The sequence below is a fragment of the Myxine glutinosa genome, chromosome 7 (assembly GCF_964187855.1).
Source record: "Myxine glutinosa chromosome 7, kmMyxGlut1.1, whole genome shotgun sequence".
Lineage (NCBI taxonomy): Eukaryota > Metazoa > Chordata > Myxini > Myxiniformes > Myxinidae > Myxine > Myxine glutinosa.
This window is the reverse complement of record NC_136267.1, coordinates 83,380,764-83,405,474: the sequence shown is the minus strand read 5'-3', so window position 1 is coordinate 83,405,474 and position 24,711 is coordinate 83,380,764. Positions and strand designations below refer to the sequence as shown.

At 44.7% G+C, this 24,711-nt stretch overlaps 2 protein-coding genes across 4 annotated transcripts in view; one reads left to right on the top strand and one right to left on the bottom strand.

The window, feature by feature from the left end:
• Positions 1–15,477, bottom strand: part of LOC137431363 (retinoic acid receptor alpha-A) — a 279,676-nt gene extending 264,199 nt beyond the window's left edge. The window contains exon 1 of one of the 2 annotated variants that reach the window (XM_068122611.2): positions 15,341–15,477. The gene's annotated coding sequence lies outside the window, so the exon portion shown is untranslated. Of the gene's footprint in view, positions 1–14,872; positions 15,046–15,340 lie in introns of those variants that run through there. The other variant, XM_068122609.2, reaches the window with a different exon arrangement.
• LOC144892960 (uncharacterized) overlaps positions 15,385–24,711 on the top strand; it is a 56,248-nt gene continuing 46,921 nt past the window's right edge. Inside the window, exon 1 of one of the 2 annotated variants that reach the window (XM_078781940.1) lies at positions 15,385–15,604. The gene's annotated coding sequence lies outside the window, so the exon portion shown is untranslated. The remainder of the gene's footprint in view (positions 15,605–24,711) is intronic. The other variant, XM_078781939.1, reaches the window with a different exon arrangement.

The following is a 24,711-nucleotide window of genomic DNA, read 5'->3' as shown; positions in this document are numbered from 1 at the left end:
TTGTGCGTAATTCCATCTCTTCCTCCTTATGAGGATTGATGACGAATTGGGTGATGGCAAATTTTGAAGTAAAGGGATTGGAGACGAATTTGGTGTAGAAGGGAAAGATGGGGAAGACAAGACGTAGTGACGAATTTGTAAAGGTGTAAATTCTTGTAAATATGGGGTAAGGGCAAGGGTAGTGTAGGTGACAGGGGGGGTGACGTACGGTAGGGACGAGTTTTTCTCACTTCGCTCTCCGTACGCACTTCACCCTGCATTGCCTTTATTGACGTGTACCCTTGTGACCTTACCCCTCGCTCATTTGTCTTCCCCCCTTTTGTCTCCCACTTGAGGACCTGTGCGCCATTGAGGGCCGAGGGGAGCGTGCGTGAGGTGGCCATTGTGCGCACGAGATTCCCAGAACCAGCATGCATTGCGTTGATGTACCACTCTATGGACCGCTGTTCTGCGGCCAAGTACCACTTGATGGACCCCAGGTTCTGGGGCAGGGCATCTCTGTTGGAGACCGGCCATAGTGGCCAGGGAATTTTGCTTGCGGACCTCGGTAAGGTGGCACCTATACCAAACAGGTGGACCACCCTTAGTTGGCCCCTGTTGCCCTAAATAAAAATGGACACGGTTTGTGCTTTTTATATTTCCAAGTAGGCCGCATGAAGCCAGAAGACGTCGGGAAGAACATCGGCCCAGCAGAGAAAGAGAAGACCACCACCAGTTGTTTTGTTGTGTTTATTATGAACCATGGTGACTGCGCACCGAGTGGTGCTTTTGGTGTTTGTGGTGCTTTTGGTGCTTTTGGGTGCTTTGGTGGTATTGGTACTGGTGCATCGATGCAATGCGTGCTGTCTCCTCCCTCCCAACAGGAATTTCTTTTTTTCTTGTTCCCTAAAAAAAACAAAAAAAAAAACACAGGTCCTGGGTTGCGTTGTAAATAAGAAATAACGTCATTGTAAATAATGCTCCCCACCGTAAATGTATAGTTTGAGAATAATTCCGTAATTCGGTTAGCTGTGGGCTTGAGTCTGTTAGACAGGGTGCAATGCAATAGGGGGACATACTTATTTGTGTTTTAAGATTGTCACACTCAGGGTCAGGTTAAAAGTAGAGGGAATTACACCTACGTGTCACACTAAGTTAAAGTTTTGTAGGCCCGAGTACGGGCCTGAAGAAAGGAGGGTGCAGTGTAACGGTTTTGAGAAGTGTAACGAATTTGAGAAGTGTAACGGTTTTTGAGAAGTGTAACAATTTTGGAGGAAGTGTAACGAATGTGAAAAGTATGGTTTTGTTGTGTGTAACACCCTCGTAATGTAAATAATGGTCGCAGCCGTCCTCCTAGTTAATTCCATGAAACTTACACACAGGCCACGATATATCTTTTTAAATAGTGTATTTCCTTATTCCATGTAGGCTAAATATGTGTTTCCCACTAAATTGACTCTGCATTGTATCAAACGAAATAAGCGTAGGCCCTTTCAATTTCCCCAATCATCTCCGCTCTCCCAAAGTTCCTTTCAAAAGCGGAGCGAGTGGCGTTCAATCCCGCAAGCCGCCATTGCCCATGTGCTCATCTCGGAGAAGAGGGGGGGTAGGAGCCGCCAACTCACAGGCGTGGCACGTCGTCATGATGAAAAGGAGTAATCGGACAGCCCTAACAGGCAACCAGCACCGCGGTTAGCGACCCGGTAGGCGTGCCCTCGCAGCCGGCGGCTTGATTCCGCCCGGAGTAATAAAAGCGGCTGGAAAGGACTGCTTCAGCAGATGAGCGAAGAGGTGACATACGAGAGGAGCGGTGAGATGCGAGACACTCCAAGCCAAAGAGGAGAGGTACTCGGAGAGGAAACCAGCTAAGGAGAGACGCGCTGAAAGGAGGGAGACGGCTCCACCAGAAGGAGAGGAGCAGGTGTGCCCGAGCCAGCGTGTGACGTCTAGAGCATCGGCAGCGGATACGCGACGGAGGGTTTTCCCACCAAAAACGCGAGGAATTGAGAGCTGCTGCCTCCGACCCTGCCTCCCTCTCCAGCAATCCACCTCAAGCCATACCTGCCTGCAATATCCCCCGTGTAAGTGTGAACGTCGTCTGTCCTAATCGTTGTCCTGGGGTTAAGTAAATTGAATAGTTTAAGCTAACGATGCACTGTGTGACTGCTTCTTCCATCCATTGCTGTAAATAATTTTGGTCGCTCTTTCTTTTTGCTTGTGTGTGTATAATAAATCTGTTCTTCCTCCGTACTCTGTCTTCTTCTCTTTTCCTTCTCTTTCGGTCGCTTTAGAGGTTTCCCGATTGAATATCTGTGGGGCGATCTGGTCAACGTCGGGTGGAATCGGGCCAATTGGGGATCCTGTAACGGTCGCGGTTGGACCATCCGCTCGGCCCATCGTAACATCTAAACCGCGATCTGTAACATATATATATATTTTTATTTATATATATATATATATATATATATATATATATATATATATATATATATATATATATATATATATATATACACAAGTACAAAAGCCCTTCAGAAATAATGGGCTGGAACAGTTTATTCGACGGTGCGGCCTCGTGAGCATACCAAAGTCTGAAGCCTCGGCCTAGTATAATGTATGCTTGTCTTTTATTTATCAGACATCCTACGGATGTAAATGAAAACTTGTTTTATTCTGCACGTGTTGCAGATCATGTACCGCAAATTCCACATCCCTGTGTCTCGTATTTATTGTTATTTTAAAAAACGCTTCTGGACACTGCCCTCGATTCTCGGTGTGAAGCCACCGTCTACATTTCCAGTAGAAGAGCCAAAATTACACTTATATGGAAAATGTTTTTCGAGTTTGTTTTACCCTCAAAAATAGACCATAGTGAACACACACATTCATGTTAAACGGTTGGCCTTTACAACCTGACTCAAATTGTCCTTATGAAGGGGGACTGACATCTGTACAAACACACAAACTGACATTGTGTTATTTATGGTATAATATATACTGTAGATATATATATATATATATATATATATATATATATATATATATATATATATATATATATATATATACATATATATATATATATATATATATATATATATATATATATATATATATATATTTAGCGGTTGCCGAAGACGATAAGAAGAGGCCATTTCGTTGGGTACAAAAGGTTGTTTATTGTACAGAAATCTCCAGCAACTGCTAGCGAACGGAAGTCATAATGGCTTATATAAAACCAAGAACCCTCTTCGGAGGGCGTGGCTCCAACAGCCGCGCGTGCATCACGACGACACAACCAAAAGCCCGTGTGCGTGGGTTAGACCAAACCCATCGTAATGGTAACCGTCACATGCGGATAAGTTAACCGTGACAAGTGAATAAGGTAACCGCGACATGTGAATAAGGTAACCACTACATGCGCCCCCCCAGAAGGCACGCCACGGGCGTGTACGTAGTTCGCGGGTGGAACAGAGCCGGGCCGTGGGTGGAACAGAGCCGGGCCGCGGGTGGAACAGAGCCGGGCCGTGGGTGGAACAGAGCCGGGCCGCGGGTGGAACAGAGCCGGGCCGCGGGTGCTGAGCAGCGGTAGCCGTTGTAGTTGCAGCAGTAGGAATTGCGGGAGTGGCGAGCAGCAGTGCGCGCGAAGACAACGAGGCGCCAGTGCGCGCGAAGGTAGCGAAGCAGCCGTGCGTGCGCAAGAGATGAGCAGCGGTAGTAGCTGTAGGTGCAGGAGCATCAGCCTCGGGATCCGCCGTACGAGCAGTAGTAGGAGTGGCGAGCAGCAGTACTCGGCCTGTGTGCGCGGAGGCGACGAAGTAGCAGTACTCGGCCTGTGTGCGCGGAGGCGACGAGCAGCAGTACTCGGCCTGTGTGCGCGGAGGCGACGAGCAGCGGTGCTCGGCCTGTGTGCGCGGAGGCGACGAGCAGCGGTGCTCGGCCTGTGTGCGCGAAGGCGACGAAGTAGCAGTGCCGCCAACGCCCCGTAACGGCGTTCCTTTGGAGAGTCCCGGAGCTGGTTCGCCCCTCTAGTCGTAGAGGAGCAACCGAGCGCGATGCGCGAACCACATGGCCGCTCGTCGTTGCTAAAACTCCGGCAGTTCGAGTTTAGGTCTTGTGGAAGAAAATGCGGTCGCAATCCTGCCGTGTTATTCGGGGGCAACGGGGTCACCAGTTTAGCGGTTGCCGAAGACGATAAGAAGAGGCCATTTCGTTGGGTACAAAAGGTTGTTTATTGTACAGAAATCTCCAGCAACTGCTAGCGAACGGAAGTCGTAACGGCTTATATAAAACCAAGAACCCTCTTCGGAGGGCATGGCTCCAATAGCCGCGCGTGCGTCACGACGACACAACCAAAAGCCCGTGTGCGTGGGTTAGACCAAACCCATCGTAATGGTAACCATCACATGCGGATAAGTTAACCGCGACAAGTGAATAAGGTAACCGCGACATGTGAATAAGGTAACCACTATATATATATATATATATATATATATATATATATATATATATATATATATATATATATATATATATATATATATATATATATATAGATATATATATATATATATGTATATATATACATATATACAGTCACGTGAAAAAGTAAGTACACCCCATGTAAAGTTTTGACTTTTTCAACATATTTCAACATACAGCTATTTGATTCTCATTTCAACAACATTGAAAGATGAAGGTGATATCATATAACAAATATCATGAAACATTTACATTTTGTAGTCCTTTCCTGCTTCCTTTTGTCATCCTTTTGCACGATGTGCTTGAGGCCTCCTTTCCTGCTTCCAGAGGCTCGTTTGCACGACGTGCTTGAGGCCTCCTTTCCTGCTTCCTGAGGCTCGTTTGCACTATGTGCTTGAGGCCTCCTTTCTTTCTTCCTGAGGCTCGTTTGCACGACGTGCTTGAGGCCTCCTTTCCTGCTTCCTGAGGCTCGTTTGCACGATATGCTTGAGGCCTCCTTTTCTGCTTCCTGAGGCTCGTTTGCACGACGTGCTTGAGGCCTCCTTTCCTGCTTCCTGAGGCTCGTTTGCACGACGTGCTTGAGGGCTCCGAGTGCTTCTGCTCACTGAGGATCTCACCTTCGAAAGTGTTGCGTTTACATTCTGTACGCCTGGCCATCTTTAGCTACTTAACGTGCAGTGTAAACGAACCTTTTCTTTGTTATCAATGGTGATCTCAAGCTTGTGGAGGAGCTTGTATGTGTAATGTATTTGGGAGGACGACTCGGCCATCCTTGTGCTTTTACATGAATTGACTTGGACCGGTGTGTACGGTGTGTACCCTGGTTAGAATAGGTACACCGTATCCCTGCGTGTCGTAAGAGGCGACTAAGAGGGTTGGCGTCAGGAAGGGCATCCGGCCATAAAAACATTGCCTCAAAAAGAGAACCATGACAATTACAACTACATATGGGCAGGGTACAGCCTGAAGTGGAGATCGGTTTCTGAGGTTTGGGACATGGAATGTAGGGACAATGACAGGGAGATCAGGAGAAGTGGTGGAAGTATTGATCAGAAGAAGAGTGGACATATGTTGTGTGCAAGAGACGAGATGGAATGGAAGTGGTGTGAGAATGGTGAAGGGTAGGCAGGGACAGAAATACAAGTTTGTGTGGCAAGGGTGCCCGGAGGGCGTGAATGGTGTTGGTGTCCTGTTTTCTGAGGAGTTTGTAGACAGTGTGGTGAGTGTGACTAGAGTGAGTGATAGGTTGATGATGGTGAAAATGATGATTGGAAAGCTCTTGGTGAACGTCATCTCGGGATATACTCCGCAGGTTGGTCGGAGCGATGAAGAGAGGGACAAGTTCTGGTGTGCGATAGAGAAGCTGATGGAAAACGTGAAAGATGAGGAAGTTGTTGTGGTAGGAGGAGACCTAAATGGACATGTGGGAAGGAGTATGGACGGTTTTGAGGGAGTTCATGGGGGTTACGGATATGGTGTGAGAAATGGAGAAGGTGAAAGGATTTTGGAGTTTGCTGATGGAGCTGATTTGTTGATTTGTAATACTCAGTTCCAGAAAGGGGATAATAAGCTTGTTACATCTACGTCAGGTGGGTCGACGACAACTGTTGACTACCTGATGGTGCGTTGGCGAGATAGGGGGCACCTCCGGGACACAAAGGTGATCCCGGGGGAGGAGGCTGTTTCACAGCACCACTTGGTTGTCTGCGACATAAGGGTGAAAGGTGCGAGGAGAGCTCGGCGGGTGTGGTACCAACCGAGAATGAAGGTGTGGAGGTTGAAAGAGGTGACAGTAAGGGAGGCATTAAAAGAGAGGCTGAGTAGGGTAGAGGATGATGTGGTTGAGCTTGAACGTGGTTGGATGTCAATGAAAGATAGTCTGTTGGGAGCCGTTGGTGAGGTATGTGGATGGACAAAAGGACCACCGAGGCACTCGGAAACATGGTGGTGCGATGATGAAGTTGGAAAGAAGATTGACGAGAAGAGGAAGAAGTTCAAGGAGTGGCAGAAGGCGAAGGGTACGGGAGCAGAAAAAGCAGAGCATGAAAGTTATAAGGCAGCCAAGAAGGCTGCAAAGAAAGAGGTAGCAAAGGCGCAGGAGACATGTAGGAAAATGTTCGGAGAACGCTTGGATTCCGAAGAGGGTCAGAGAGCGGTATTCAGGGTTGCAAAGGAGATAGCGAAAGAGAGGTGTGATGTGATGGGGGTGAGTTGCTTGAAGGATGAAGTGGGACAAATCGTTGTGGACCCAGATGGAATTAAAGGAAGATGGAAAAGACATATGGAAATGCTGTTGAATACAGAGAATGAATGGGATGGCAACATAGAGAGTAACCCAGTTTTAGGACCGGCAGAGAAGATAACTGAGAAGGAAGTTGAGGAAGCGATAAAAGCAATGAAGAGTAGAAAAGCGGGAGGGCCCACGGGAGTTGTGGGAGATATGTTGAAGGCAGCAGGAAGTTGGGGTGTGAAGAGAATGGCAGAGATCTGTAATCTGGTGGTGAAAGAAGGTCGCATTCCAGTGGATTGGGAACTGAGTACCCTCGTCCCGCTATACAAGGGGAAAGGTGACCCTCTGGAGTGTGGCTCGTACCGAGCGATAAAGTTATTGGAGCATGGAATGAAGGTATTGGAAAGGGTGTTGGAGAGGAGGATAAGGAAGAAGGTGAAGATCGACGAAATGCAGTTTGGATTTATGCCAGGAAGAGGAACGACAGACGCGCTCTTTATTGTGAGGCAGTTGCAGGAGAAGTACATGGAGAAGAGGACGAAGTTGTTTCTTGGGTTTGTTGATCTGGAGAAAGCATTCGATAGGGTTCCACACGAAGTATTGACATGGGCATTGAGGAAGTTAGAAGTGGAGGAATGGTTGATCAGAGTTGTAATGGCAATGTACAAAAGAGCGTGCACAGCTGTAAGGACGAAGGACGGGAACAGTGGTGAGTTTGAGGTGAAGGTGGGAGTGCATCAGGGGTCGGTACTAAGTCCACTACTATTTGTAGCTGTGATGGAGGTGCTGGCTCAGACCGTAAAGGAGGGTTTACCGTGGGAGTTGTTGTATGCAGATGATCTGGTGTTGATTGCGGAAAGTATGGATGGACTGAAGGAAAAGATGAACAAGTGGAAGGAATGTATGGAGACAAAAGGTCTGAAGGTGAATATAGGAAAGAGTAAGGTGATGGCAAGTGGTAAAGCATGTGGTGAGGTGGAAAGAACTGGGAAGTGGCCATGTGCTGTGTGCAGGAAGGGTGGCGGAGTGAACTCCATTCAATGTACAATGTGCGCTGAGTGGGTTCATCAAAAATGTAGTGGTCTGAGAGGGTCATTAACCAGTGTGGCAGCTACATTCAAATGTAAGGTGTGCACAGAGGGAGCTGCAGATGGAGGAAATGTTGAGTTGGATCTTGGATACGGCGTGAAGCTGGAAGGTGTGAAAACATTTTGCTACCTCGGAGAGATGCTGAATGGAGAAGGTGGATCAGACTTGGCAACGGTTGCTCGAGTGAGATGTGCATGGAGGAAGTTTCGGGAACTGAGTGGTGTGCTGATGAGGAGGGGAGTGTCGTTGAAGCTGAAGGGAAAGGTGTATGCTGCATGTGTGAGAAGTGTTATGATTTATGGGAGAGAGACATGGGTCATGAATGTAGAGAAGCAACGAAGGCTGGAAATGGTGGAAATGTGAATGGTTCGGTGGATGTGCGGAGTGTCGTTGAGAGAGAGGAAGACAAATGATGAATTGTGAAAGATGATGGGAATAGAGCCTGTGATTGATGCTGTGAAGAGGAACAGATCGAGATGGTTTGGTCATGTGTTGAGGAAGGATGAAAGTGGCTGGTTAAGAAGTGTGATGGAAATGAATGTAGAAGGAAGTAGAGGACGGGGAAGACCGAGAAAGACTCGGCTAAAGATGGTGGAAGAAGAAATGCGGGCAAGGGGGTTAACAAGGAGAGATGCAGAAAATAGGGCAAAATGGAGAAGATTGTCATGGGGACCGCAAGGCTAACCCCCGCTCTAGCAGGGAAAATGGCCTTAAAATGCATGTTGTTGTTGTATTTACATTTTGTAGTCCATTGTATAATTTAAATAAACATAAATGCAAATTTCGCATGTGGAAAAAGTAAGTACACCCTTGGCTCTAATAGGTGGTATTTCCCCCTTTGGCAGAAACAACCTCAAGTAGGCGTTTCTTATAACTGTCTACCAGTCTCTGACATCGACAGGGAGAAATTTTTGCCCACTCCTCCATGCAGAATTCTTTCAGCTGCGCGATGTTTGAGGGGTTTCTTGCATGCACAGCACATTTCGAATCCCCCCACAACATCTCGATGGGATTTAGATCCGGGCTTTGACTTGGCCATTCCAGAACCCTCCATTTCATTCTTTTCTGCCATTCCTTGGTGGATTTACTGGTATGTTTAGGGCCATTGCCATGTTGCAAGGTCCACCTTCGGTTGAGCTTCAACTTTCCGACAGATGGCCTCACATTATCCTCAAGCACCCTCTGGTACAATGAAGAATTCATCGTGGATTGTATGATGGTGAGCTGCCCAGGCCCTGATGTAGCAAAGCTGCCCCAAACCATAATATTTCCACCACCATGCTTTGCAGTTGGTATCAGATTCTTGTGGTCAAATGCTGTCTTTGGTTTTCACCAAACATGTCTTCTGGTACTGTGGCCAAATAGCTCTACCTTTGACTCATCTGTCCAGAACACATTGTTCCAGAAGTGCTGGTCTTTGCCTAGGTGTTCATTGGCAAACTTTAGTCTTGCCCTGATGTTCTTTCTGGACAGCAAAGGTTTCCTCCTGGCACACCTCCCATGTAGATCAAATTTGTGCAGCCTCTTTCTAATGGTAGACTCGTGCACTTTGACATCAACAGTGGCAAGAGCTACCTGTAGGTACCGTGATGACATTCTGGGGGTTCTTAGAGACTTCTTTCAGCATCTTGCGGTCTGCTCTCGGGCTGAACTTGCTGGAGCAGCCTGGCCTGAACAAGTTGGCAGTTGTTTGGAATCTTCTCCACTTGTGGATGATCTTCCGGACAGTCGATTGATTGATTTCAAATTGGTTGGAGATCTTTTTAAATCCCTTCCCAGACTCGTAGGCATCTATAAGCTGCTTTCTGAAGGCCTCAGCGAGCTCTTTTGATCTCGGCATGGTGACGCCGCATACTTCAACAACAAAGAACACACCAAACTAAATGTCTGCGGTTTAAATAAGACAGGTTCCTCCAAGATCCTCTCTAACGATGTTCTTATCATTTTCACCTGAGCTGGTGCACCTGATTCTAATTTTAGGTATTTGAAGTAGTGATAAATGTAGGGGTGTACTTACTTTTTTCACATGCGAAATTTGCATTTATGTTTATTTAAATTATACAATGCACTACAAAATGTAAATGTTTCATGATATTTGTTAGATTATATCACTTTTATCTCTCAATATTGTTGAAATGAAGATCAAATAGCTGTATGTTGAAATATGTTGAAAAAGTCAAATCTTTACATGGGGTGTACTTACTTTTTCACGTGACTGTATATATATATGTATGTATATATATATATATATATATATATATATATATATATATATATATATATATATATATATATATATATATGTATAAAACACAGTTGGTGTGTGTGTGTGTGTAATGTTACCGATAGGACTCCTAAACGGAGAGGCTTACGTGCTTGATATTTGACATAGACATGGCCATTGAGCGTGGGACGAACATGGCCGAACTCAAAATATTTGACGATCCATATTTTTTATTCATATTTACCTCAGCGCATTTCAGCGAAGTACCCGCTAATCTCAGCCGGTTCCAGAGCAGCTCGCTGATTCGCTCAGAGCGATCACGTGATGTTCCATTCCCGCCGCCAGACTGATTCGCTCAGAGCGATCACGTGATGTTCCATCCCGTCACACGTCACTTCACCTTTTATGCGATCGTGTTTTGTATCGATTTTGTGCGATATGAATTAAATGTTTTTGAAACAGCTGTGAAACGTCTTTCCACAACCCTTCCGTAACCGATTGGAGCAGTTTCTTGCCGCACAAAACGAGATCCACGAAGCGAGTTGGTCGAGTCGTGCTGACCAATATGGCGACACGGCGGCTTCACTTTTCACGGAGTATGAGCATTCTATATATTTTCAATTCAGTGCGCCCGTGATTTGTGGCATAGACATGACCATTGGGCCTTCACGGTGTAATTTGTGCGAGGCTTTTGTCCGAGTGAGCTTGAGTCGAGAGGGCGAATGTACGGGTTGGGAATGTACGGGTCTCCCTTCCCCCGCCCGGCAACGCCAGTACTGGAGGACGTCACAGGATTGGTGAGTCTCCAAAATCCGCTTCGTGCTGTTGCGAATATGCAGGACTATGTCTCGATTGTTGTGCTGCTCTCCGACCATGAGAACTGCAACGTCATTGTTGACTGGCCATCCCCTTCCCTCCCCCTTCCCCATCCCCCCTCCCCCCTCCGTCCCCCCTTCCCTTCCCCCTCCACCCTACCCCCTCCACCTCCATTTTCCCCCTCCCCTCCTCCCCCTCCCCACTCCCCCCCCTCACCCTTCCCCCTCCCCTCCCCCCCTCCCTTCCCCCTCCACCCTACCCCCCTCCCCTTCTCCCCTCCCCCTCCCTTTTCCCCCTCCCCTCCCCCACCCTTCTCCCCTCCCCCCCTCTTCTCCCCTCCCCCCCCTCTTCTCCCCTCCCCCCCCGTTCCCCTCCCCTCCCCCCTCCCCTCCCCCACCCAGCAATGCCGGGTACTTCTGCCGGGACCCCCTCCCCCCTCCCATCCCTCACCCTCCCATCCCTCACCCTCCCCATCCCCATCCCCCCTCCCCCTCTCCCCTCCCTCCCCCCTTCCGGCCCCTCCCCCCTCCGGCCCCTCCCCTCCCCCTCCCTCCTCCCTCCCCTCCCTCCTCTCCCCCTCCCCCCTCTCCCTCCTCTCCCCCTCCCTCCTCCCCCCTCTCCCTCCTCCCCCCCTCCCACCCCCTCCCATCCCTCACCCTCCCCATCCCCCCCTCTTCTCCCCTCTCCCCCTCCCCCTCCCACTCTTCTCCCCTCCCCCTCCCACTCTTCTCCCCTCCCCCCCGTTCCCCTCCCCTCCCCTCCCCCCCGTTCCCCTCCCCCCCCCCCTCCCCCGCCCGGCAATGCCGGGTACTTCTGCTAGTATATATATATATCTATATATATATACCGTATATATATATACCGTATATATATATATATATATACTACATGACCAAAAGTATGTGGACACCTGAACATCACACATCTCATTCCTAAATCATGGGCATTAATATGGAGTTGGTCCCCCCCCATTACCTCTATAACAGCCTCCAATCTTCTGGGAAGGCTTTCCACTAGATGTTGGAACATTGCTGTGGGGATTTGCTTCCATTCAGCCACAAGAGCATTTGGTGAGGTCGGGCACCGATGTTGGGCGATTAGGACTGGCTCGCGGTCGGCGTTCCAATTCATCCCAAAGGTGTTCGATGGGGTTGAAGTCAGGGCTCTGTGCAGGCCAGTCAAGTTCTTCCACACCGATCTTGACAAACCATTTCTGTATGGACCTCACTTTGTGCACGGGGCATTGTCATGCTGAAACAGGAAAGGGCCTTCCCCAAACTGTTGTCACATAGTTGGAAGCATACAATCATCTAGAATGTTATTGTATGCTGTAGCATTAAGATTTCCCTTCACTGGAACTAAGGGGCCGAGCCCAAACCATGAAAAACAGCCCCAGACCATTATTCCTCCTCCACCAAACTTTACAGGTGGCACTATACATTTGGGCAGTTAGGGTTCTCCTGGCATCCACCAAACCCAGATTCGTCTGTCGGACTGCCAGATGGTGAAGCATGATTCATCTCTCCAGAGAACACGTTTCCACTGCTCCAGAGTCCAATGGTGGGGAGCTTTACATCATTCAAGCCGACACTTGGCATTGCGCATGATGATCTTACACTTGTGTGCGGCTGCTCGGCCATGGAAACCCATTTCATGAAGCTCCCGAAGAACAGTTGCTGTGCTGACGTTGCTTCCAGAGGCAGTTTGGAACTCGGTAGTGAGTGTTGCAACCGAGGAAGGACAGTTTTTACGCGCTACATGTTTCAGCACTCGGCGGTCCCGTTCTGTGAGCTTGTGTGGCCTACCGCTTTGTGGCTGAGCTGTTGTTTCTCCTAAGCGTTTCCACTTCACAATAACAGCACTTACAGTTGACCGGGCAGCTCTAGCAGGGCAGAAATTTGACGAACTGACTTGTTGGAAAGGTGGCATCCTTTGATGGTGCCACATTGAAAGTTACTGAGCTTTCAGTGTGGCCCATTCTACTGCCAATGTTTGTCTATGGAGATTGCATGGCTGTGTGCTTGATTATGTGTACCTGTCAGCAATGGGTGTGTCTGAAATAGCTGAATCCACTAATTAGAAGGGGTGCCCGCATACTTTTGGTCAGGTCGAAAATATATCCCCCTAACTAGATGAGGCAACAATGCAACAATGAGGTCGAGTACCATAATAGCAAATGCTGCACAACCTACTAGCAAACAAGCGTGTTGGCTACATTGGCACGTTCTCTCTGCCCTACCAATCAACAGTTACGACGTGGAGTTTCAGTCAGGAAGGACAAATTAAACAAAAAGTACATATGTAATCCCAAACGTGACATGATGCTGACATCATGTGCATAAGTAAACCAATACATCACCTCCAAACTAGGATGATGTCCATGTGGTACTCAGGCCTTTGAAGACCGAGATTTATGGTCACAAATAAATGAATGCAGAGCTGCTGATCCAGATTTCACCCTTACTTTGTGCTCCTCAGGACAACATACTGAAAAATCGTTTATTTGTGACCATGCCAAGTAGGATTAAAATCGAACCTCCTAACTTGATGAGGCAGCAAGGCAAAGGTCGAGTCCCATAACAGTAAATGCAGCACAACCTGTCAGCAACAAGCATCATCTCCCGCATTAACACTGCTAATTAGCAGTTATTAGGTGGAGTTGTACTCAGGAAGGATAAATCATAAATTAGACACACACACACAAAAAATGCATATCTATGCAAGACTTATACGCATGATGTCTCACATGGTGCATTCAGTCAGATATGCAACTTTGTTTGACACACACACACACACACACACATACACACACACACACACACACACACACATAGACAAACACACATAAACAGACAAACAGACACACACACACACACACACACACACACACACACACACACACCACACTCACACACACATGCACATCCTCACACACACTCACACATGCACACACATATTCACACACACACACATACACCCACATACACAAACACACATAAACACACACATACACACACATAAACACACACACACACACCACACTCACACACACATGCACATCCTCACACACACTCACACATGCACACACATACTCACACACACACACACACACACACATATACACCCACATACACAAACACACATAAACACACACACACACACACACACATAAATACACACACACACATACACAAACACACATAAACACACACACACACACACACACACACATGCACACAAACACACACACACACACACACACATATACACCCACATACACAAACACACATAAACACACACACACACACACACACACACACGCATACACAAACACACACACACATGCACACAAACACACATACACACACACACACTTTTTATGCAATGCCTAAAATATTTTTTCAGTTGAACAATTTCTTTGTATGACACCACATAATCATTATTCTAACATCCCAATAATCCTAAGTAATCATACACTGTATAAGTTTTGCTCTATAATTTTCTCAAACCATTTATTTTTCAGCTTTATGCTTTGCAGCGCGTAGAAATTCCTAGCAATTTTCCCAGCGGTAATCCCATTTTTTTCATTCCTTGAAAAATCATGACATCTAATCAATCGTCCCATTCCTCCATGAAATAATACTGTCGCAAGTCCCAACCTCGGAAAGGCAAACTTCTTGCTAACTCTCATTCAGCACATTCTCACCAAAAAAACGTTTGTTTTACCTTTATTTTATTTTCCAAGCACATGCACGCATGCACATTTCAGCACCTTCTTATGCCATCCTAATACTGTTCTTTGAAACAAAACAATTCGATGCAAATGTTGTTGAAAGGACAGTTAATGCATAACGCACCAAAACACATTAATAACTAAGAACATAAGTTCCCATTCCCATCATGGAAATGTGTTGAGATAAATATATTCCAGTCTGAGTTTCATGACCTTCCTTCCCATGCAGATAAGCATCACCAATAGGAGCATGGAGATATGTCACAACAACAGGGTAGCAGATCACGTGAGGTGCACCGGTGGCTCGGCCACGCTGTACCTTAAACCAAAGCAACCGCTCCTCCTGGACCCGACCCCGTCTCACTGACTGGGAATAATGCTCAGCAGGAAGTACGCGCCCGGCCGCCGAAGCCCCTTGCTCCCCTCCGCACAATGCACGGAAGGAAAGGCAGCCAGAGCTATCTGACATGCACTGACATTTGGGACGAGTATGGGATGTTGGTTGGGGGAAGTGGGCTCAGAGGCGTGGTAGTGAGGGTGGGAGGTGGACGGGAGGGATTTGGGGGGATTTAGGGAGAAGCATGATCTAAAGACCTGTCGCTAGTTCTTCCTGCCTTTCAATCCCTGACACTTCTGGCTTCTGTACAGCCATCAATTACACATCGCTACATTAACTCAGCACTAGTACGAACAATAAAAATACAGCCCTCACAAACTTGTATCATCCTCTAGCCCTAATGAAGATGTCCTCGGACACAACCTGCTAAAAAGACTTCACAAAACACACCTGAAACAGTGTAGAAGCACCCGGGGGGAGAATTTGTTGGGCCTGGCGGAGTGGTGGAGTCATCTGCGTACGAGCGTGTGTGCAAACAAGCCGCGTGGTGAGGAGTGCGCAAACAAAGCACAGGCACACTCTGTACTGTAACTCTGTCGGCAGGCGGGAATGTGGCCAAGGTTTCCTGGACCGTGTGCTGTGGAGAGGCCTCACTCGGCAGCAACGCCCACGGGACCTCACTCGGCCCACGACGCATCATGAATACCCGGTCGAGTAAGTTTGATTCACGCTCGGCCTGTTTTTCCGATCCAGATGGACATTTTGAACTCACCAATGGCAGAGCCAGAGCTGCGCCGCAGCTACGAAAGCAAAAAAGGGACATCGGGCGCTCTGGCCATTGTAATGCGTGGAATGCGGGGTTCAAATTCAGGCGGAATGCACAGCGGCCCGTACTATGAACACAGCAAGCCTACTTGGCACAAGGCCCTTGGCATTGACATACAAGAATAACATTTTTAACTTGTAAAAAAGGTTTCCAAGGCACCACCTGATTTTGGGACCTTAACTGAATGGTGACCACATGACTTGTCGGCCTTAATGTAATATATCCTAGGTATAAGGCCGCTGGAGTCTCGTGCGTTTTTTCAGTCTGTCACACCGTTTTACAACCTATAGGTGTTGCACGGCAAGGGCTAACATTTTCAATTGGGTGTACGAAGCATAAAACTAAAGTCGGCATCAAATCCGATTGAAGATTTTAAAACAGACATATGCGAGAAATTAACAGGTAACAGGTTGCAGAGGTCCAAAGGTGGATATTGGTACACTTTAAGGTAAGTCCATACCTCAAAGAAAATGTTGAGCAACACAATAATATTGAAATGTTTTCACTCTCGTACCTTCTACAGTATTCTGGAGTAAGAGACAAGTGGAGGGGAGTTAGGGAGAAAATCATTCTACATAACATACTGTAAATACCACTGAATATGTGCAATGAATGGTCATGATGTAGATGGCATCCTAATGAAGAGCGATGGAAATGGCTGGCAGAGTCCCATTTTCACATCATTAACACTTCACTCTTACTGTCATAGACAACATTACCTTACAGCTGACCTTACACCTCATAGCAACAAAAAGAGACATCCCTTTCTTGAGGGGTAGAGTACGTAATGCATGAAGCTCAAGGGATTCAGAGGTCCTGAAGGAATGAGTTTGATGCATGGGCTAAAGAGACATCTCCCACAATATCGTATCTCTACCCTCTAGATCTAGATATAATAATTTCAATGTCCCAATATATGTATCACATGTTATCTTTCCCTCAGATCCTATATGGATCTGTCGATGCAATCATCGCTTTCCCGTGTCAAACTTTCTCAGTGATGTAAATGTCCTGTGCTGACGCTCCCAGTTTCTAACGAGAATTTCCACACAAACAATCACAAATCCACATTCAAAGTTGCCAATATGGCTCCAAAACCTGTAATTTACCAGGATTGCCCTTTCTTCTCAGATAGCTTATCACGGCACGTGCGACGCGTGCTTACGCAGCCGCTAGTATAATGGCCTCCATTGCTCCTTCAGCCGGCTACCCCTCTTACCCACTCCGCTGCTCTCAACTCCCCAACCCTTTCTTCCCAAACCCATAAGCCTTACAGACTGTTGCGGAATGCATTTATCTTGTCTACCTGAACGCGTCTAGACTTCAAAAGGCAGCCAAACAACCCTCTTATTCCATCTAGGATGGAGGTTGTCCTGCTTGTGTGCATGGTTGGCTTCTCTTGTGCTTGTTTTGCAAACACTTAAAATAGGCCGCAAAGAGGACATTACAATGCTGAAAACATAGCTCATGATAACCAAAAAGGGTACCTGAATTGGCAGCGGAAGTGTACCGTCTTATCAAGGAATCGGCGGAAGGGAAAAAGAACATGGTTTTTGGGAAGTGGTTGATAACCACGAGCAGTTCAAGCTCAACAGCAGCTTTGCTCACTTCCATTCCAAAAACCCTCATCACACCACCCCTCATCTGCTGATAAAAGCACACCTCATAAAAATCTCCACAAATTACCTAGACTTCTCTTTGCCACTTCTATTGACTACACACTTACCAATGAATTCCTCTTTGACGTGGAGGAATTGCCATCCTTCTTCATTAGTCATCGGTGTCACCAAAAAGCCCGTGAGGATGGCCTCTTGTGCTCCTCTTTCGCAATTTCTAAACAATTCACAATGGACAAGGGAGAGTCGTGGTGATTTTCAGGGTTAAAAAAAAAAGTTTTACTGGAAACAAAGATGGCCGATCATGCAATGATAAGACACCTCAGATCCTTCAAAGAGTTCAGGTGCAAAATTGGCACAATGATCTTCTCTTGCAAAAGATACCACGGCAGAGTCAACATGCACAAGTGCAACGACAAGACAACTCCAGGTTTACACACCTGAAGAACGATGCTTTTAATAAAGCTGGCCCTACGGCCAAGGACCAATTCAGTTGATCAATTTCCAGCCAGAATCAAACTCGGTATGAACCAGCTTAGATGAGAGTTCAATACCATTGGCATTATCCTGCTCACCAATGATAGAGGAATATGTAAAGCAACATATTCATAGATATAGTTTCACAGAAGGGTGTTTGGAGAGATCAGTAGGTACTTCGTTAACCTTCGTGCGGCCTGCACCTGGATTCATTCCTCGAGTGGATTGGACTCGACCAACTGCATTACAAGTAGGAGTGATTGAACAGTGAGGACATTGTCCAAGCAGGATAGCCACCACATTTAGCTTGCCATTTTACATACTTGTGAATGTCAAAAAGGCCACAACATCTTTGACAAAGAACCGACCTTTCAGTCAGTACTCCAGCGAAATTCCAAATTCCCTTGGAGTTGTGGGTCAGGTTAACTCCCAACTTCTTGGTCTATAGGTGGTAGGGCAGACAAATTATGCTTACCCAATTGTGCACCTCAAATTAAAGATTCCATATTTTATCGTCAAATAAAAGCCACAATATTCAAAAATTCACTGTTTTAATGCAAACAAATGATGGTTATAAAATGTTATTTCTAAATACCCATACACTGCATTAAAAACAAGAAAAAAGTAGTGGTAAATCATTCCTGCATGGTTTCTCTTTAAAATTACTTACATTAGTAGGGTCAATATACGAAAAAAACTCACCTAACCCCCAAAAAATTGATACAAAAGGTTTTTCAATGGATTCTGGTACCATTGGGCATGCTAAATAACATACTAAAAATCTAGTAACATCTGACTTCCGGAAAGGGGTCATTTTCAAGATGGCGTCCAAGATGGCCGCCGGGAGCTTAAAATGGCCATATCTCAATTATTATTCAACCTAGAAAGGTGGTTTTGGTGTCTAACCCTAGGTTTTAGGGCCCAAGGAATCCAATTGAATCAATAAAATTACCATCAGTTAATTATTTATTGACAAGTCCAAGATGGCATAGAGGGGTCAATATATGGTTGAACCCCAAAAAAATTGATACAAAAGGTTTTTATACAAACACAAACAAAATTTAGACATACACAAATACAAACAAAAGGTTTGTCCAAAAGGACAAAGTTCTCAGGCAAGAAGGAGGAGGTCCTGTCAAGAGATATCAATAAACAGAGACTGATCGGGATGATAAGTGATGAACTGAGAGAAAGGTATTGCACTGTGGTCAATGCACCTGGAGATGCTGACGTAGATATAGTAAAGGCTGCAGTGGAGGCATCTCTTCTACACACCACTACACTGATTGGAGAAGATACTGATCTCCTTGTTTTACTCCTTTACTATGCGCAGGGAGACAGTAAGAGCCTTTATTTCAGATCAGACAAGTCCAAAGCTGATGGCAGTTTTAAAGTGTATGACATCAACCGTCTAAAAGAAATCCTCGGACATGACATGTGTTCTCAGTTGATATTCATCCATGCCATGACTGGTTGTGACACGACTTCTCGGATTTTTGGTGTTGGAAATTTTTTGGAAAAGACTGCTTTCCAGAAGCTTGTAAAAGGAGACCCTGTCCTTCGGTCTTGTGCCAACACATTCACCATCCCAAACCAGACCACAGAGGTGATCGATGACCTTGGATGCCGAGTAATGGCTATCCTCTTTGGTGGCAAGTGCAAAGATTCCCTTGCAACAATGCGATATAACACCTTCAGCAAGAAGGTTGTCTCTGCTTCGTCTTTTGTAACACCCGAACGTCTGCCCCCAACTGAATCTGCTACCAAACTTCACTGCCGTAGAGCGTACTACCAGATCATGGTGTGGATGGGAAAAGAAGAGGGTATGGATGCCATGAAATGGGGGTGGAGCCTGCAGGATAATCAGTTTGTCCCACTTATGTCAAGAATGAACACTGCTCCAGACAGTCTCTTGAAGGTCATTCATTGTAACTGCTCCACTGCCTGCAAGACACTCCGCTGCTCTTGTAGACGATATGGACTACCATGTACTACTGCCTGTGGACCGTGCCAACTTGAAGAATGTGACAATCCACATAACAAGTTTCTTCCAGAGGAGTCGGAGGATGACGATGAATAGCGACTAACTGTATAAGACAACAAATGCCTAATGGGCTGGTAAACCTGGCTTACTGGATTACCTGATTACTTTGTGCTTATTTAAGTAATTTTGATGATTTCCTGGGTGCCTTAAATCTAGGTATACACACTGAAAATATCTCTCTAGGTTGACGACTATTCGACAGAGCCATTTTAGTGGATCAGGATGTCACCTTGGGATGCCATCTTGGACTTGTCAATAAATAATTAATTGATGGTAATTTTATTGATTCAATTGGATTCCTTGGGCCCTAAAACCGAGGGTTAGACACCAAAACCACCTTTCTAGGTTGAATAATAATTGAGATATAGCCATTTTAAGCTCCCGGTGGCCATCTTGGACGCCATCTTGAAAAGGACCCCTTTCCGGAAGTCAGATGTTACTAGATTTTTAGTATGTTATTTTTAGTATACTAAATTTTTAGTATGCATGCCCAATGGTACCAGAATCCATTGAAAAACCTTTTGTATCAATTTTTTGGGGGTTCAACCATATATTGACCCCTCTACATGACGGATTTAAAATTGGCATGAGGAAACAAACAAGTAGCTGTGGTTAACACACATTTACAAGTGTATAAAATGCATAAGAATCATATACATATACATATATAAATATACCTATATATATATATATATACATATACATATATATATATATATATACATATATATATATATATGTATATATATATATATATATAAAAACCACCTTTAGAGGCCATTTTTCACCGCAAAGCAGGGGTTGGCCTTTTTCGGGAACCGTGGTTGTTGTTGTTTTTCGGTCCCCTATTTGAAGCAATGTTTTACGGCCGGATGCCCTTCCTGACGCCAACCCTTTTTGCCACCTTTAACGACAAACAGGGAATTACCAGTGAACTGGTACTCAATTAGCCGACCTCGGAAGGATGACAGGCTGAGTCAACCCCCCTGGCATTAATTCAGCGATCGACCGGGATTCAAACCCAGGATCCTTGGAATCTTAAGCCGGCACCCTAGCCGCTAGCCCAACACCAGGTTCGTTAAAGGGTTGTGATCATTAAAGGTTAAAGGGTTGCCCCCCATAGTTAGTCCACGAGCAACACGTAGGCCATCCTGTAGTATTAGTTGTGTCATAGTATGTGTAAGAATAGGCCATTTCCCCTAGTAATATCTGCGTTGTGTAAAGACATGAGTTTAGGTCCCGTTCATTTTGCTAAATGCTAAATAATGCTATTTTGCTAGATTTAGCATTTAGCATGATTTTGCTATAGAAGATAATGTTAAAAAAAAACAAGGCAATTTCACTTACATTTTCGGATTCAGCGTTCAATTCTATATAAGTGAGTGTATTTTGAGGCATGTGTGACTTCAAACAACATTGTAGGCCAGGAAAAACATTCGTTTCATTCCTTAGGGATACAACATGTAAAACTGGCCCAAACGTCAAAACAAAACTCGCTCATTTTAAGTCGTACAAGCTAATGCGACCACTCATTCTTCTGGGCACATGCTGGTCACACTTATAAGTCACCTAAGTCTTTATAAGTTCATCAAATACTGACACCGCGATTGACATTCGCTGAGGTAAATGTTGATATCTCTTCTGAGGTAAAAAAAAAAAAAAAAAAAAAAACAGTTTTAAAGCATTATACGTATCAAACGATACATTTTATGAAACAGGGAAACCTAATACACACTTTGGTGGTTTTAAAATGACAGAATATGTCTTTATTAGAAAGAAAAAATTAACATTGAAGATGACGCTGCTAAAAAATACACCGCTCTAACGCATAACCACGAGTTTAAACTACATTTACAACAAATATGAAAACTATTTTCATATCACAATGTTAAATATAGAATATATAGAAGACAATGTTGAAAAAATGAGCCCTATCTTCCAATGGTAAAAAAATCCTTCAAAAAATTCCTGGATCCAGAATAATATCCTGAGCTTCACCAAAAAAACTAATCAATTCTTCCTTATCCCAAGGGCAATCATCCCACCAACTTTCATCCAAATCCGTTTATAACTTTTCCAGATATCTTGTTCACGAACACACACACACACACACACACACACACACACACACACACACACACACACACACACACACACACACACACACACGGACGGACACGATCGAATGCATTACTCCCTGGCGGGAGTAATTAATAGACATGTAGTCACATGGCTGGAGAAGATAAAATAGTACGGTTTCTTCTTCTGCAAATAATTTTTTTAAATTGTCTGCCAAACCATGTGACCGATTACGTTGAAATTTTTAACATGTATACCCCTTGATGACTAGATTATACTTATAGAGTTTGATTTCAATCCTTATGGTGGTTTCATAGAAATAATCTTTTCTTTCTTTATTTTTATTTGATCTCACATGGCTACCAGACAATGTGACCTATTATTTATTTGTGAACACTCTGGTATCCCCAAGGTTTGGGGAACATGTTTGTGAAGTTTCCACTCCACCTGTCCAGCTGTTCTGGAGGATTTTATTTTTAAAGGTTTAGTCTTCAAAATTTCATACCAGCCAGACCATGTTACCTATGATTTATTCATGATGACCATATATTCGCTAACTCCAGTAGATCATGTGCATGAAGATTCGCATCGATCTGGTCAGCCGTTCTGGAGAAGCTGATTTTTAAAGTTTTTTTATGTTCAATCCAACATGGCTGCCAAACTATGTGACCTATGACTTCATAGGTTTACATTCTCCACTAATATTGTTGAATAGATCATGGTCAATACATTTCAAACTGACCGGATTAAGTGTTGTACTTGTCGAATTTTGACGTCATAATTAAGGCACCAATGACATCATCATGAACAACACTTATTTCCCATGTGGAGTACTTGACAATGAGCCAAATTTCAATTTTTTTTCCATTGAGCAGTTTTGGAGGCATAGAGGTCCAATGTTTTTCGTTTTTCGAAGATGTCGCCTGTAGCACGTGACCTATGACATCATAATTTCCCCTGGAAAAGTTAAAAGAAAAGTTAAAAAAGAAAAATCAACGATATTGGTTTACCCTGAAAAAGTTATCCACAAAATGACATCATTGTTAGTCAAAGGATTTGGGCAAAAACAAAATGTCCACCAACATAGATGCGGAGCAGAGGAGTATCATGAAGTTTGTGACGAAGAACAAGAAACAAATTACAACTTACCGCAGACCGTCTACACAATATTGTGACATATATGTTTCACCTTGTTGTGTTTTTGCATTCCTTGTTGAGTTCAAACAAGGCTGGGTCTTTTTGTTGAGTGATGTTGAGAATCTCACATGCACTCATCTACTGTCACTCAGCCAAACATTTTTTTTTTACAGAAGTTGACTGATTGGATTCCAATGTGAACCAATGACCCATTACCATATGATGTGTTTGTCCGTTGTCTCCTAACATCCAGGTCATTGTTAAAATAAATACGACACATGGAATTGCAGAAGAATTGTACGCCAGTGTTCGAATTGAGGAAACAATCATTCATTCTCATTTGAAATTCAATACGTTTCGTGCAAGATTGGTACTAAAGGACCTCAGGTTTGATCAAAATGCAACTTGCATAGGCATTGAAACGGAGTTCCTGCAATGTTTCCAGAGAGAAGAGGATGGCTTCTTGCAGAAGAGATTCAAACCCAGGCTAGACAACTTAGAGATACCTCTCGGCCATACTGACAGCCCCATCTTTTTGGACTAAAATAATAACTGGGTGGCATTGAATAAGGAATAGTCCCGAGTGGGACAGACCCTCATCTCCCAATGGAGGGCGGTTGTAGTTGGAGTGCAGCAGGTGATACCATTTATGTTCAGTTTCATTCGATGGAAAATTAGGTGTAAAGGGTCTATGGGATCTTTTAAAAAAAATTTTCAAGGTATTTTCAGGCCTCAACCTGATCCTCACAAAGGAAAGGCCTGATAAGATGGCATCAATGACCTTAAAAGTTTAAAATTAAATTAAGTTTTAAATTAAGCAACGAAACTTCGGTTTTTATTGAATTCACAATCTCGTGAGATGACTGTATCTCGCGATATGTGATGGACGTACAAACATGCATGGATTACATTTTGAGTAAATAAACAAATTATTTCAACACATGGATGGAAATCAGAAAAGGGCTCCATTCGTTTTTGCGCATTGACGTCATGAATCATCATGTTGAGTAAACAACAATGAAGACATCAAAAGCATGTATTCTGAAATTGCAGTGTATCCGTCCCAAAGATTTATTATGCAGATGGTATCACAAAGCTTCCACATTGATGACACAAATGTGTACACTGTATAGGTAGCGACAAACTGGGACTAAACACAGACCCAGGCATTTGTAAGCCCGGGCTGTAGGCCTTATTTATTTCATTTTCTTTTTTCAAAGCTTTTTTTCCAACGCCCGTGTCTCTAAAATAAGTTATGTTCTTTGTATTATTAGTGGGCTCGTTGGTCCATTGGACCAAATGTTCATTAGTCTTCATGGGTTTGTAGCTTACCTTCCTGCTGTACTGCTTGAGCATTAGCTTACCTTCCACCAAGTCCAGATGTGGTTGGGCCAGGGTGGGGGAGGGGAATTATACATTCGTTATTATGATTGCCAAATGATGCTACTATTATTATTGTTCTTAATATATTAGAATTAATTAACAAATGATTTGTTACAATGCTAGCATTATTTTTATTATTAGCTCATCCCATGCACAGCAGGAGACCAGTTTTGTAATCACTTCTGTGACACTTCCTGAGATTTGGCGGACCCGAGTGAATCACTTCCTGGGATTTGGCGGACCCGAGTGAATCCCTTCC